General features: G+C 37.2%; 1 protein-coding gene across 1 annotated transcript in view; it reads right to left on the bottom strand.

Annotated features, from left to right (window-relative positions):
* BMPR1B (bone morphogenetic protein receptor type 1B) overlaps positions 1 to 12,365 on the bottom strand; it is a 233,252-nt gene that overhangs the window by 135,622 nt on the left and 85,265 nt on the right. Inside the window, exon 3 of the mRNA XM_059844140.1 lies at positions 7,826 to 7,882. The gene's annotated coding sequence lies outside the window, so the exon portion shown is untranslated. The remainder of the gene's footprint in view (positions 1 to 7,825; positions 7,883 to 12,365) is intronic.

Below are 12,365 nucleotides of genomic sequence, written 5' to 3'. Positions count from 1 at the left end.
CATTTACATAGTAGAGAGGAAAACACAGAAACCAGTAAAGCCTTTCAAGCACTGTGCAAAAGAAAAGTCTTTGTGCCTCACATACTTTGAGGTTCTGAGTCCTTCTGGTGGAAGGGATGAAGCAGCTGTCTGACCTGCTGCACGGGCAGGAACTGCTGCTAGGAGATGCACAGATACCTGAAAGATCATGTTCAGCTTATTAAGACATACTTTTTGTTCCATAGTCAGCCACTGAGTTTAGCACAAATCTAATTGAAAAGCATTCGTACTGCAAATGAGAAAAATCAGTTCTCGCCCTCAATTCAAAATACACTGTTATTTATTATAAAACAGGCCATATTTAGCTGCTCTTCACTGCTCTCTCACAGGTGAGCAGATTCACTGTAAGAAGGGTATCAGTAAGAAAGCCACAGTTAAATAATTTTTCAGTGAATTACATTTGGTGGACATATGCTATTACTAAGACATATTCTCAGTTTTATTTTAAATATCTGTGAAGCAAAATGCAAAACATTTTCCATGACATGTCTGAAGAATGGTAGAAATATTTATTACAGATTTGTTTGCATTCAAATTACAAATGAATGATCTATATTACTGTTTGACTCAGTGGTGTAATTATAGATCAACCACATTAATATCAGTGGAATTTCTCCACAGTTTTGCTTTGCCACACAAATAGGAATGGATGTAGCAATTATTATAAAATTACTAGACATTTTATATATTGTAGTTCATGTGTATCAATGACTACAAAATTGTTTTTCACCACAAAATGTTTCATCTACAGGAGAGTTGATGTTTTGCATTTTTAAAATAAAAATAACAGCTAAAAATAAATTTAGTTTGCAAGCAGATTTTTTATAAGCTGATCTGGCAAATATTTATTTCTGACATATATTTAAAACTTAATACATATTTATGCAAATATCAATTACTTTCTTGAACCTTCTTTTGGGGGTAGGAAGTGGAAAAACGATTTTTTAAGAAGTTTATTTACAGAAATGAACTAATAAAACAATCCACAGCCTGATTACACAACCAAAATAAGCCAGATTGACCAGAAATGCAATAGCAGAGGACTATAATTTTGAAAGTGATATGGGGGTTGAGGGAAGGGAAAGGAAGAAATTAATTTCTGCATGCTTCAAAAAAGAAAAAAAAACAGTAAGCTAAAACCTGTAGGACTAAGTCCCCACAGCTTTTCCCATACTAGGGAATTTTAGGGTAATGAGAAAGACTTTTTCCCCAAAGCAGAAGGGTATGATAAGAACTACAGTCTCAAAGTACTTTATATAATAACATGCTGTTTCTTCACTTTGCTTTATAACTACCTGCAAAAACTAAGTGAAAATGAGACACAAACTTTGTTCCACTGAAAAGCAGACTTTTACACTCATTTCAATCTAAACAAGGAGATGACAAAAAAAATAAGCTTCAGAAATTGCCTAACATTGGAATAAAACTGTGTTTTTGTTAACCATGCCACCCTGATGTGAGCTGACCTTCAAAAGGGCTTGTGTGGTTTGAAGCTGTCTTCCCATCCAGGCTGTGGTCCAGCCCAGAAGCCACAGATATCAACCCTTAGGTGCTCAGTACCATGATGCATCAAATATTCGAAGGAATGACCTCAGATTTTTTTCTGTAAGCATCACACATTATATAGTCAGTGTTAGTTTAAACCTTCTGTGGTTATGAAACCAAAGGTAATTTTCATGTGTTCTCACATCTGGGCTAATAATAATTTGCATTAATATTATTTATGTATCATGTGCTTTTCAAGGCTGCTTTAGGACATTAATGGAGAAAAAGTCAAGCAGTCTCTCATGGAGTCCTTAACAGATGAAGAAGGGCTGGTAACTGATCATTGCCAAAAGGTATTAGTTACTTTGTTCATGAAAATATTTCTCTACATGCTCTGCAGAACAGGCACCATTTGATGAACACCACAGACAGGAGCAATGCAGCCATTCCTCATCTAACTTCTCATTGCAAGGTTAGTATTGATTTTCTTGGAGCACTTTTCAATCAGCTCACAGCCACACACCTGGTGCAGAGACCATCCCCCTGCTTCATAAAGAAGAACAGTATTTAGTTGCTGGGTTTTTTTCCCCCCACACACAGCAGAAAACACAAAGGTGACCTATTTGAAAATGGAGGAAGAGGGCACTCCAAAAGACACAGGTCTGAGATAACAGCATTAGTGGATGATGAGTTGTCTCATGGCCATATTACACTCTAAGGCTTGTCTGGTCTCTAAGTCAGCCACACAGTGTTGTGTGTTTTTATTCAGAGACACTGAAAGGATAGGTTTTCCTTATACCTGTCGCTTTTGTTGTGTCAAATGTAGATATCGAGGCATGAAACATACCAGATGTCATGGCTGGTTTGCACAAGTTGTCTAAAAGAAACTAAAACTCCAACCAAGGTATTTCAGACATCATGGAATAAAATGATCTAAAGGTCACATCCCTCTTTGATACCTTTCAGCTGTTTACATTATTTACAGATGGAGCAAGATAGAAAATTACATGTAACGATGAGATTGATGAATTCCTATTTGTATGTAATACTCCAGACTCCATGTTAAGTGGCCTCTAAGCCATCCCTGAATGCCAAGATGTGCAGAGAAACAAGGAAGAAGTCTGCCTGATCTGAACTGGAAAGAACTTTAAAACCTCTATGCACAGTCTGCATAAGAATAATAGGAAAAAAATTTAAAAAAGTAAAATTCTTCATGCAAATTGCCATCTGGGCCAGGAAGCTGAGCACAATACTGTTTTCATCATCTTTAATGATGCACAGTTTAGTTCAGGAGGAGGGGGGAAGGAAATGGGACCAACCTTTGACCAGTATGACAGCAGCATAAGTAATCCCTTATTGCATTATGAAATGATTCATAGATGGAGACCTGTTACATTACTGGCCTGTTAACAGTATCACAGCTCCTTACTTGGACTTTTTTTCATTTTGTTTTACATCAGACAAGCCTATTGCTGTCATTTGTAAAGAACAGAATAGCTGCTACAGTTTTAATATCAAACACTGGAAAAAAATACACAGCAGCTGTTCATATTTTCTAGGAAGTCTGTTATAATAATGATGTCATGGAAAAAGGCTGGAATCTATTAAAATGGATCAGACAGGCAAGCCATTCAAAGCCCCCAAACAATATGCATATACAAGCTGCACTATGTACCTTACATTAAAATAAAAGCCACACAAATAGTGGAGTTCCTTAAAAATATTATTGAGATCAGGCAATTAAGGTAATTTCATAGATTTACTTCAATAAATTCAGTTTACTACTAGAACTACCCAGTAAAGCAAAATACAAAAGCTACAACCACCTCACTGTCAATTAAGCTCACTTTCACCTATAAAAGCATTTAAATCTATTTTTAAATCACTGGCTCAAGCTACATAGGAACAAAGAAGCTCTCCCAGCAAAAGAGCAGCAGTGTATCGTTCGGAAACTAATAATCCAACTTAGCTTGTGTTTTTCCAGAGTCCACCAAGTCAACTATGTATGACATCAAATTCTGAAGATTCTGAGTTACACTGATGAGTTCACAAGTAAAGGGCATATATTACAGATGTAGCTTTATAAATCTGCGATCAAGTTAAAAAGACATTCTTAAATCTCTTCCTTTTCAAACCATCAAATAGATTTTGTACCTGCTAATTAAAAAATACCACACACAAAAACCCAAAATCATTCTATCAAGTCATCTGAAGAGATCTGTTTGATGACAGCCCTGGTCAGTTTTGCATAAGTAAGCTCTACTGCACCCATTATACTCCATATTCAGCTACACTCAACATTACAACTACAGCTATCCATTAAAAAAACAAATAAAAACTTACTATCAGAACTCCAACCCAAAATTCAAACTGCTAAGCAGAATTAAAACCCCGGAAAACAACGACCAAAACTTCACAGACACTTCCACGCTGGGACCATTAAACACCTCTGCAAATGGGTATGTACGAACAAATTGGAGTTCACACAAGTCTGACTGCCAAATCTGATCCCCACTATCCTGCTCACATTTCCAGTCCCACTAAAAGGAGAAGGTTATGATTGCACAAAAAGCAATAGGCTAGGCACACAAGTGTCTCTGTGCTCTTCTCTAAAGTCTCAAAAGAACTGAGACAGGGCACAATAAAATGAGTCTGAATGCCTCATCTTAGGCACCTCACAGTGTTCATAAATTTTCACTTTAAGCTGCTATTGCATATAATAAAATAGCGTTAACATTTCAGATGAACATTCAGGGCAGCTTATAAACTATTCAGTGATTAATGTCCTTGTCTCATGTTTTCAATTTTCATTGCTAGTGGAGGTCCTATGTTATGATGTCAGCTTGAATCTAGATTTCCATTTTAAGCAAATTTAATTTAAATTATGATCCAAAGACATATGGTGAAAGATACTTAAAAGTTCCATACTGAGTAAATTTATTCTCTCTTCTAATAGGATAGATTTCACATTATGGTGCCACTTAGTCATCAAACAAACACAGTTTGGGTGGATGGTCCCAGACAGTAAAGATGCCATAGGTTGAATGTGCAGGAGCAGAACTCATTTATACCAAGATTTAACAGCACGCTTGCCAACCTTGAGTGCAGGGGTTTGGAAGACTCGGCCAATAATAGGAAATAAATCAAATCCCCAGAGCACGATGTAAATTGAATCTGCCAAAAGGATTCAGAAGGAGGAAGAACAGAAGTCTTAAAAGATATCTGGAGGAAGGCTTGGGGCATATTTTCCTTAGGAGAGTGGGATGGAAATGCTTCTTGGGCCCTTTCGCTAGTAAGACACTCATCCCTTTATTCTGCCATGCTCATCAGACTGGAGAATTCCTCACCAAATTGCAAAGAGAAGTTTTATGAGACAGCTGAAATCAGAGGACAGTAGGTGACCAGTAAAAGGACTGCTCTTCTCTCCTCTGTCCATCCCACCCTTGCCCTCCTTCTATTTCCTTTGGACTGTCGCTGCCTTTTTCATGACCCTGCCTGTACCACCACCTTACACAACTAAACCACTTGAGAGCTACCTCGGTCTTCTTTCTCCCTTGTCCCTGCTCCCCAAAAGAAATAGTTCTCAGGTGGTTGTGCTCCCTAAGACAACTCACTATGGGCCCAAGTAAAAGTCAACTCAATAATTTGGTTGGTTTCAAGCCCAAGGTATAGAGCAACAATTTTCTGTATATTGCCAGGCCCTTTTCTTATGTGCATTGGTTCTATGTGAAACATTAACAAAAAATTATTTCAGATGAAGTTATTAGGTTTGATGTTATGGCTTATTATTACTATTTCTTCTTTTCATAGAATAACAGTAACAAAGTTAAAGTCCTTCTCAAAGCAAAACCAAGCTCAAATGGGTTTCTCAGGCATGCAATGCATGAAGCACCAGAATTATTATTGCTTTTTTCTATCATTTATCATTGATTTTTTCCCCAGTAACAAATGGTAGTGCAGATGTACAAATTAAATATTTCTATACAGCCTTTGAATTACAACAATTTCTTATATTCATAAAGCAGGGGCAGAAACGAGTACAACCCACTGGAATTACTTCAATCATGACAGAAGGAAGGATATTCAGAATTTATGTAGTCACTAAAATGTCAAAGCTCATTTTGAATTGGTCAAGTGTTTAAAAATTACTGCTAAAAGAGTGGGCAATCTTCAGTAGCATTTTTCAGCCAGATGCCTATAATGCAGCATATGCCAGCTCAAATGTTTTGTATTACAAAAGTATAATTCTAAAAACAAGAACTAGTGCAGGAATTACATGGAGAAAGCATGGACCTACTCATGGAGTTTTCTGTGTTTAATTTACTAAGGCAATTTTTTTTTCCCAAAAAATTACTGAACTGACCAGGAACATCATATAATCTGCCCAAGGTATTGCCTTCCTCCAGGGAGGCATTTTATGCACAGAGTAATCCAAAACCCTTCAAAAGGTCTTTAGTGTGAAACAATAAAGCCATATACATTTATGCAGATGTACAACCAAAAGCCATGTAAACATCCACACAATTAAATTGGTTCTACTATTATCTTTGTACTCCAGATTCAAGCTGATAAACTAACAAGGATACTGCAGAAGCAGGAATAGCATCATGCAGTTAAATATGGCAGATAGATTACTAAGCTTAAAATTTCTCAAAAAACAGTATTTTTAAAAAAGTTCTTTCTTAAAGGAAATATTTCAAAGCTCAGCTTAAAACATGCTTGAACAGCTAATAATAAAAATATTCATTTTCTGCAAGAATGGGAGCAAAGATTTGGAACAGAACACAGAAAATTAATAGCATTTTACCAGTCTTAAGAATCCTTATATACCATGTTCCTATATAAATAAAGATTAATATATAAAAGATTATACTTAGTTCATTTGTTTTGTATATAATGTTTGGAATATAACATAGCTTTTTATTTTTTTAATACCTCCATGCAACTTACTGGCATTTCAAGGTTAGTACATCCATTTTTATAAGAAAAGGCTACAACTTTATTTTAAACTTAACAGGCATTCATTCTTTTTCCTTTCAAAATCTAGGTATAAGTAACAAAGCACCAGAGTCATATAAATTTTCTAACACCAAATGCAAATTAAGTCGTGAAATTGCTCTAGGAAAAGTTCCAAGAATGTAAACCCAGAGGAACTTCAACACAATTTCTCAACTTCAGGCTCTTTATGATACTGAGGCAAGGTAACAGAATATGGTGCAGTCAGGAAGCGCTATCTGCGTACGGAAAAATGTTTAATTCTCCAATTTCAGCAACTTCCTGTATTGTGTTTATAAGCTCTAACACGAAATAGATGTGTACAAAAAGGCAGAAACTGAGAGGATGGCAAGGGCTCTGTAGATTAAATAGCTCACAAGTTTTTCAGTGGCCTGGAAAAGTGGATTGACAGTTCATAACTTAAAGGACATCATAGGTTTTGTAAGCATCTATCAAATTTCTGTGTTTCTCCATCCTTCATTTGGGATCGAGTGAATTGCTTACCCGCATTGTCTCAGTCTACACTAGAAGTAAAAAACACATAAGTCCCCCCCTTATGTGATAAGGTAAAACTGCTCGCATTTTGTTTTTACATCAGCTCTGACTATAAGGATTTACAACACCATCTCCAGCAAAGTGGGAGTTTTCCCATTATGAACTGAGCAATTATTTAATCTTTCAACAAAATCCTTCTGAAAAGACTCTAATCCTTGTGTCTTAAGCACTAGACAGGAGTTTTAGCAGACTGTTTAAACGAAGAGCTGATGACTTTTTGCTCTGCAGATCTACTTCTTGTTTACCCCAGGGGAGACATCAGTCAAAGAATGACAACTTAACTTGCCAGGCATGCTATTATTCAGCAATAACCCCAAGGGGACTAGGGACATTTCCTGCACATGAAGTTTAGGTCTCCCAATGGGTATCTGAAAATATGAGATAGACAATGACAAGCAGCCCACACCAAAGTCGTGCTGCCAACACCTGGTGTCTGTGTGCCCATTACTTCCAGCCACTTTCTCAACCGGCTCCCATTTTTCTGTCAGAAGACAATTCTTTACAAATCCCTTCTTGACAGACGTCCTAGGTACTAAGCATTCAAAATACTAACATCATTCACACTTGACATCTGTCTTTCAGACATCTGTCTTTCTCAAATATCCTGTTTGTATCACTGTGAGCATCTCAAGTGATTTTTTTTCAGCTTTTCAAAGCGTAGTTCATGAAGAGTGAACACTTCTGTGTTTACTTTATTACGGTGCTTATTAACAACAATGGTCTTTATAAAATTAGTTAACTCAGTTCTTACCTGTAAAACTCTTAACTTTCAAGAAGTATTCTTGTCTCACAGTTTAAGTAAGATGATCTACAACAGAACAGAAAAAAAAATCCATTACATATGATATTGTACATTTAACATTAGTATTAGAGTTCAGTCACACTTGAGCAAACTGACAGAAAAATTTCTAACTATTTTCATGGTGTGGCATATATTTTATGTGGCAAATATCAAGCAGCAATTGTACAATATTGCATATACTTACTAATAAAAACTACCCTTTTCCTTTCCCAGTGTTCCTGGTCAAACATGAAGATGTAAGAGTTTTATCTACATCCATGCATTACTCATAATACTCATGCTGTGGTTAGATGGATTAAATAATTAAGGTCCTGCTGACACAGTGTTTCTTGTCACTAAACACCCCAATCAATTGAATTAGGTGCTTTAGGAAAAGGTGCATGACTGGGCTGAGATGCACTCAACTCCCATCAACTTCTAATGAGCTCTTCAGTAAAAACATGCCAAAAACGCCCATACTCCCTACAAGTATGGATCTGATTACATCCCAGTGAAGCCTAATTATAAATTAACACCCTGCACTGCAGCTAAACAAAATACTGTGAGCCTGAGTTTCTATTGACCAGAAAAGGCTCCCTGTCCAAAAAGCAGCAGCCACACTGCAAAAACATTCCAGCCAAGACAGCCCACTTTTGTGTGTGCCATCCCCCACTGAGGGCAGAAGCTATAGGCTCTAACCTTCCATACAAGTTGCTGAAAATGCAATAGGCATCACAGCCAGTTACATCTACTGTTCTTCAATCTGCATCTAGTTCCAGACTTGTGCCAAGTTTTTCATTTATTGCTCACGAAGGGCTCTTTGCTGACTTGATTTTACAGAGAGACTGACAGAGTCAGACCAAGTTTTGTTATAAGAAACAGTCTATATGAACATCTGCAGAACTCAAATAAGTTTTTCTTTCCTGGTTTGGGGTTTTGTTTAGTTGTTGTTTTGTTTTTCTTCTTGAACTAACCTACCTAGGGCCAGCATAAGTCGCCTATGCTCTAGGAGAATTTTCTGGCATAACTATCACAAAAAATTAATGCCCAGACTACCTAAACAGCAGAGTCCTGAGTCAAAAGCCAGCAGAAGAGAACAGCAGCAACATTATTTCACTGCTCAAATATCTGAAGGCCACAGTGTTGAGCCTTTGTTCTCTGTGCTGGTTCTCCAAGCTAGACAGGCAACCACAAGCCTCAAATTACACTTCATTGATCCAGGGAAACTGAGGTGGTGTTCAGTTTCAGTTCTGCAACCTGCATGTTGACCTGCCTGTTTGTTGGCCTAAACAATGAGATTTCAGGAAATGAGGCGTTTGCACTTTGTCCAAGTCTTGTTTTCAGAGAGGGGGATCTCTGCTCAGAGACCTAGGTTGGTATGGAAGGAAAGAATAACATCTGGACCCAGGCTCTTGGACTGCATTCCTTCCCTGAGAGAGTCTCTTTCAAATTCAATATGACCAAAATAAACACAAACCTAGAAATGGGAGGTGGTCTCAACTAGCTCAAATTCTTTTAGCATAATGTTTTTGTTACCTCTGGTAAAAGTGGAGGATATATTTAGAAAGAAGACAGAGAGATTACAATCATTTGTTCAGTAATCTTTTACAAGCATATTTCCACATTTGGAAGATTTCATACAGTCCATCAATACAAAACCAAATCCTAACCATTTGCAAATTAAAAATATATAGCCTGTAGAAATTTCAAAAATTCCCATGACATTAATAAGATCCACAGTAATCGAGTGCCAGCAGTTAAATGCAGAAATAACCCATACGATAAAAAATATCTTCAGTTTCTCTATAAAATAACTAAAATTTTCCATGCAAACTTCCCATTAAACTAAATGACAGATTAAAGTTGCTCAAATGTGCAATGCAAGACTTCCAATTTGAGACTCAAGCAAAGACCTTTGTTTCTTTCTTTCATGCCATGAGAACAATTCCAAAAAGATGCTTATAAATGACCTATCTTAACCCCCCACCCACCACCCAAAAAACCCCATACAATAGGAATAAATGACACACAAGACATTTTTGAGAAACAATGTTCACTTCTCTCCTGAAAGCAAGAAACACTATCTCATTGTGCTCATGTATGGCAAATAGAAGCTTAGAGTTTCAGTTATTTGCTTGCAACCATGAAAGAATTGTAATCTGGTGTCTAACTGAATCGGCTGCAGAACTTTTGTATCAGCTTATCTTCCTTTCAAAGTCTGCATAACTTTAAAGTACTGTTGGAATGAAGCTTTGCCTTAGGCCTCCGAGTAACATTTCATTATTTATTCTGGCTAATTGATTTGTCCGGTTCCTTGTCCACATTCAGAAGGCACCTTCTGTTTGGAAAGAAAATGTAGTAGTTATGAACTTCAGGTTGAGGATACACACCAGAGCCAAGCAAAGACTTTTTTTTAAGCAGCCTAACACACTTTTTTGTGTGGTTTTGTTTGTTTTAACAAAGACCTTGTTGACTTTTCTCTTGATTTTGCTTTAATTTAGATAAAAAAGATTTATGAAATTCATGCTCATAACCCAGCAGCCACTTATTGGCAATTTTAAGCTATTTTTATTCAGCAACACCTGAAAAAATGCCTATGTGGCACAAGTTTATGCAAGTGCTCCATTGCAATAAACCAGGACCCTGAAAGGGGCAAAAAGGACAACATTTCATCACATTAGTTTACTTATTGTCTATCACAAACACAGAGGAGAACTCTCCACAATAAAAACCACCGTTGTGAGCTCAGTTCAGAACTTTTTCTTGCTCAGAGAGTACCTGAGGTACCCTGCAGTAATTTATTGCAGAGATCCAGCTGTATGTCCCACTAGCAATAGATGGACCGTGCAGAGTAAGTTTCCTTTCCCATTTTTAGATAGCACATAGCCTTTTATTGTACAATAACGTCTTGGCTTAGTTTTTCCTTGTACTTCACAGCACAAGAAAAAGCGACAGTAAAAACAGAACCAATAGCAACCCAGCTGAGACAGTTCCTTCAAAACTAGCAACATGGAATATTAAGTTTCACCTTCTTATCTAGAATATGTAAATGTTTCAGATTCTGATCTCAGGCTGACTTCCACCGACAAGAGCACCGTGGCTGCCTGGGGAGCTGCTGCTGCCCATCTGCTTTACACTGATACAAGACTGCCATCAGATCTGGGTCACCTCACCTTGGAGTTTGCCACACACATAAATTAAGGGATCACACACAAATGTGGTTGTGCTAACTGCAATATAATTTACTGGCAAAAAATATTTTTAGACATTTCCCTTCCACCCATTAATTTGAAAAAAGTGATTTATCTACATAAATGAAAGAGGAATTTCTTTCTATTTGCTCTTTCCAGTATGTTTACCCACATGTCTATGGAAAATAGTAAAAATATACCCATAGTATATAAAATATAAAATACCAGAGAATTTTAATTGCTAGTAAGGTATTAAAATGCAGAGAATATATTTTCTGCTATTCAAATATTACAAATATGTGCACCTAACACTATAGAATCATAGAACATTTTGAGTAAGAAGGGACCTTTTAAAGTTCATTTAGTCCAACCTCCCTGCATTAAAAGCTTTATAGCAGTCACATGAATATGCACTGCCTAATAATCACTTTGGTGGGTTCATACATGTTACTATTTGTGAAATGCCCGTGCACATCCTCCCGGATGACAGAATGATTTTAAAAAGCAGCCATCAGAAAATGCATGAAGAGTGTGATGTGTCAAGCTGCTGCTTGCTGGTAGCCCCTGCACTACTCCCTCATGCTTGTAATCACAAGTCCCTGGTATGTTGGGCACATAGGCAGGGAGCTGTGCTCTCTTCACTCAAATCAAGCCTCAGTGGAAAGAACAATTCGGTGTTCCAGCAACTCAACATGGAGCGCTGACTTTGAATAAACTTTAACGAGGTGTTCATGGCTGAGAAATAACAGCAGGGGATCCCTGAAAGTTCCAGACTAATTGGCAGATGCCTTTCTATGTCAGGGAAAAAAAAAAAAGCAAAACCCGACCCTTGTTCTGAATACAAAACAAGTCACATTACAGAACTCCAAAGCTGCACCTCAACAAAAACATGATATACTAAACATAGCTGCAATACAAAAAGCATGAAGAAAAGACAAAACCTGCTGGACTCATGCTTGAATGGCACATTCCATCTTATGTTCACAACTCCAAGTCACTGCAAACATCAGCTCATCCGCATGTACACAACTCAGGTACATTTCCTTTGTCCCCTGCCATGGTTTTCTCAGTCACAAGAAACACAAAAGAAATAAAGTATTGCATATAGAAACAATCTTTCCGTGCAGTTTACAGAATCAGTATTCTCTCTCATGTCTCTTTTTTAAAGTTAGATTTACAGCACAGAATGTGGCAAAAGACAGCAAATGATGAGTTGGTGGAAGCAAGAGATACTTACCATGTGGGCCCCTGTTTTAAAGGAGACATAATTGAAGGACTCAGGTTAATAGCATAGACTTACTCTGTGTAGCATTTGACTA

This window comes from Haemorhous mexicanus, chromosome 4 (assembly GCF_027477595.1).
Source record: "Haemorhous mexicanus isolate bHaeMex1 chromosome 4, bHaeMex1.pri, whole genome shotgun sequence".
NCBI lineage: Eukaryota > Metazoa > Chordata > Aves > Passeriformes > Fringillidae > Haemorhous > Haemorhous mexicanus.
This window is presented reverse-complemented; position numbering and strand designations above follow the sequence as displayed.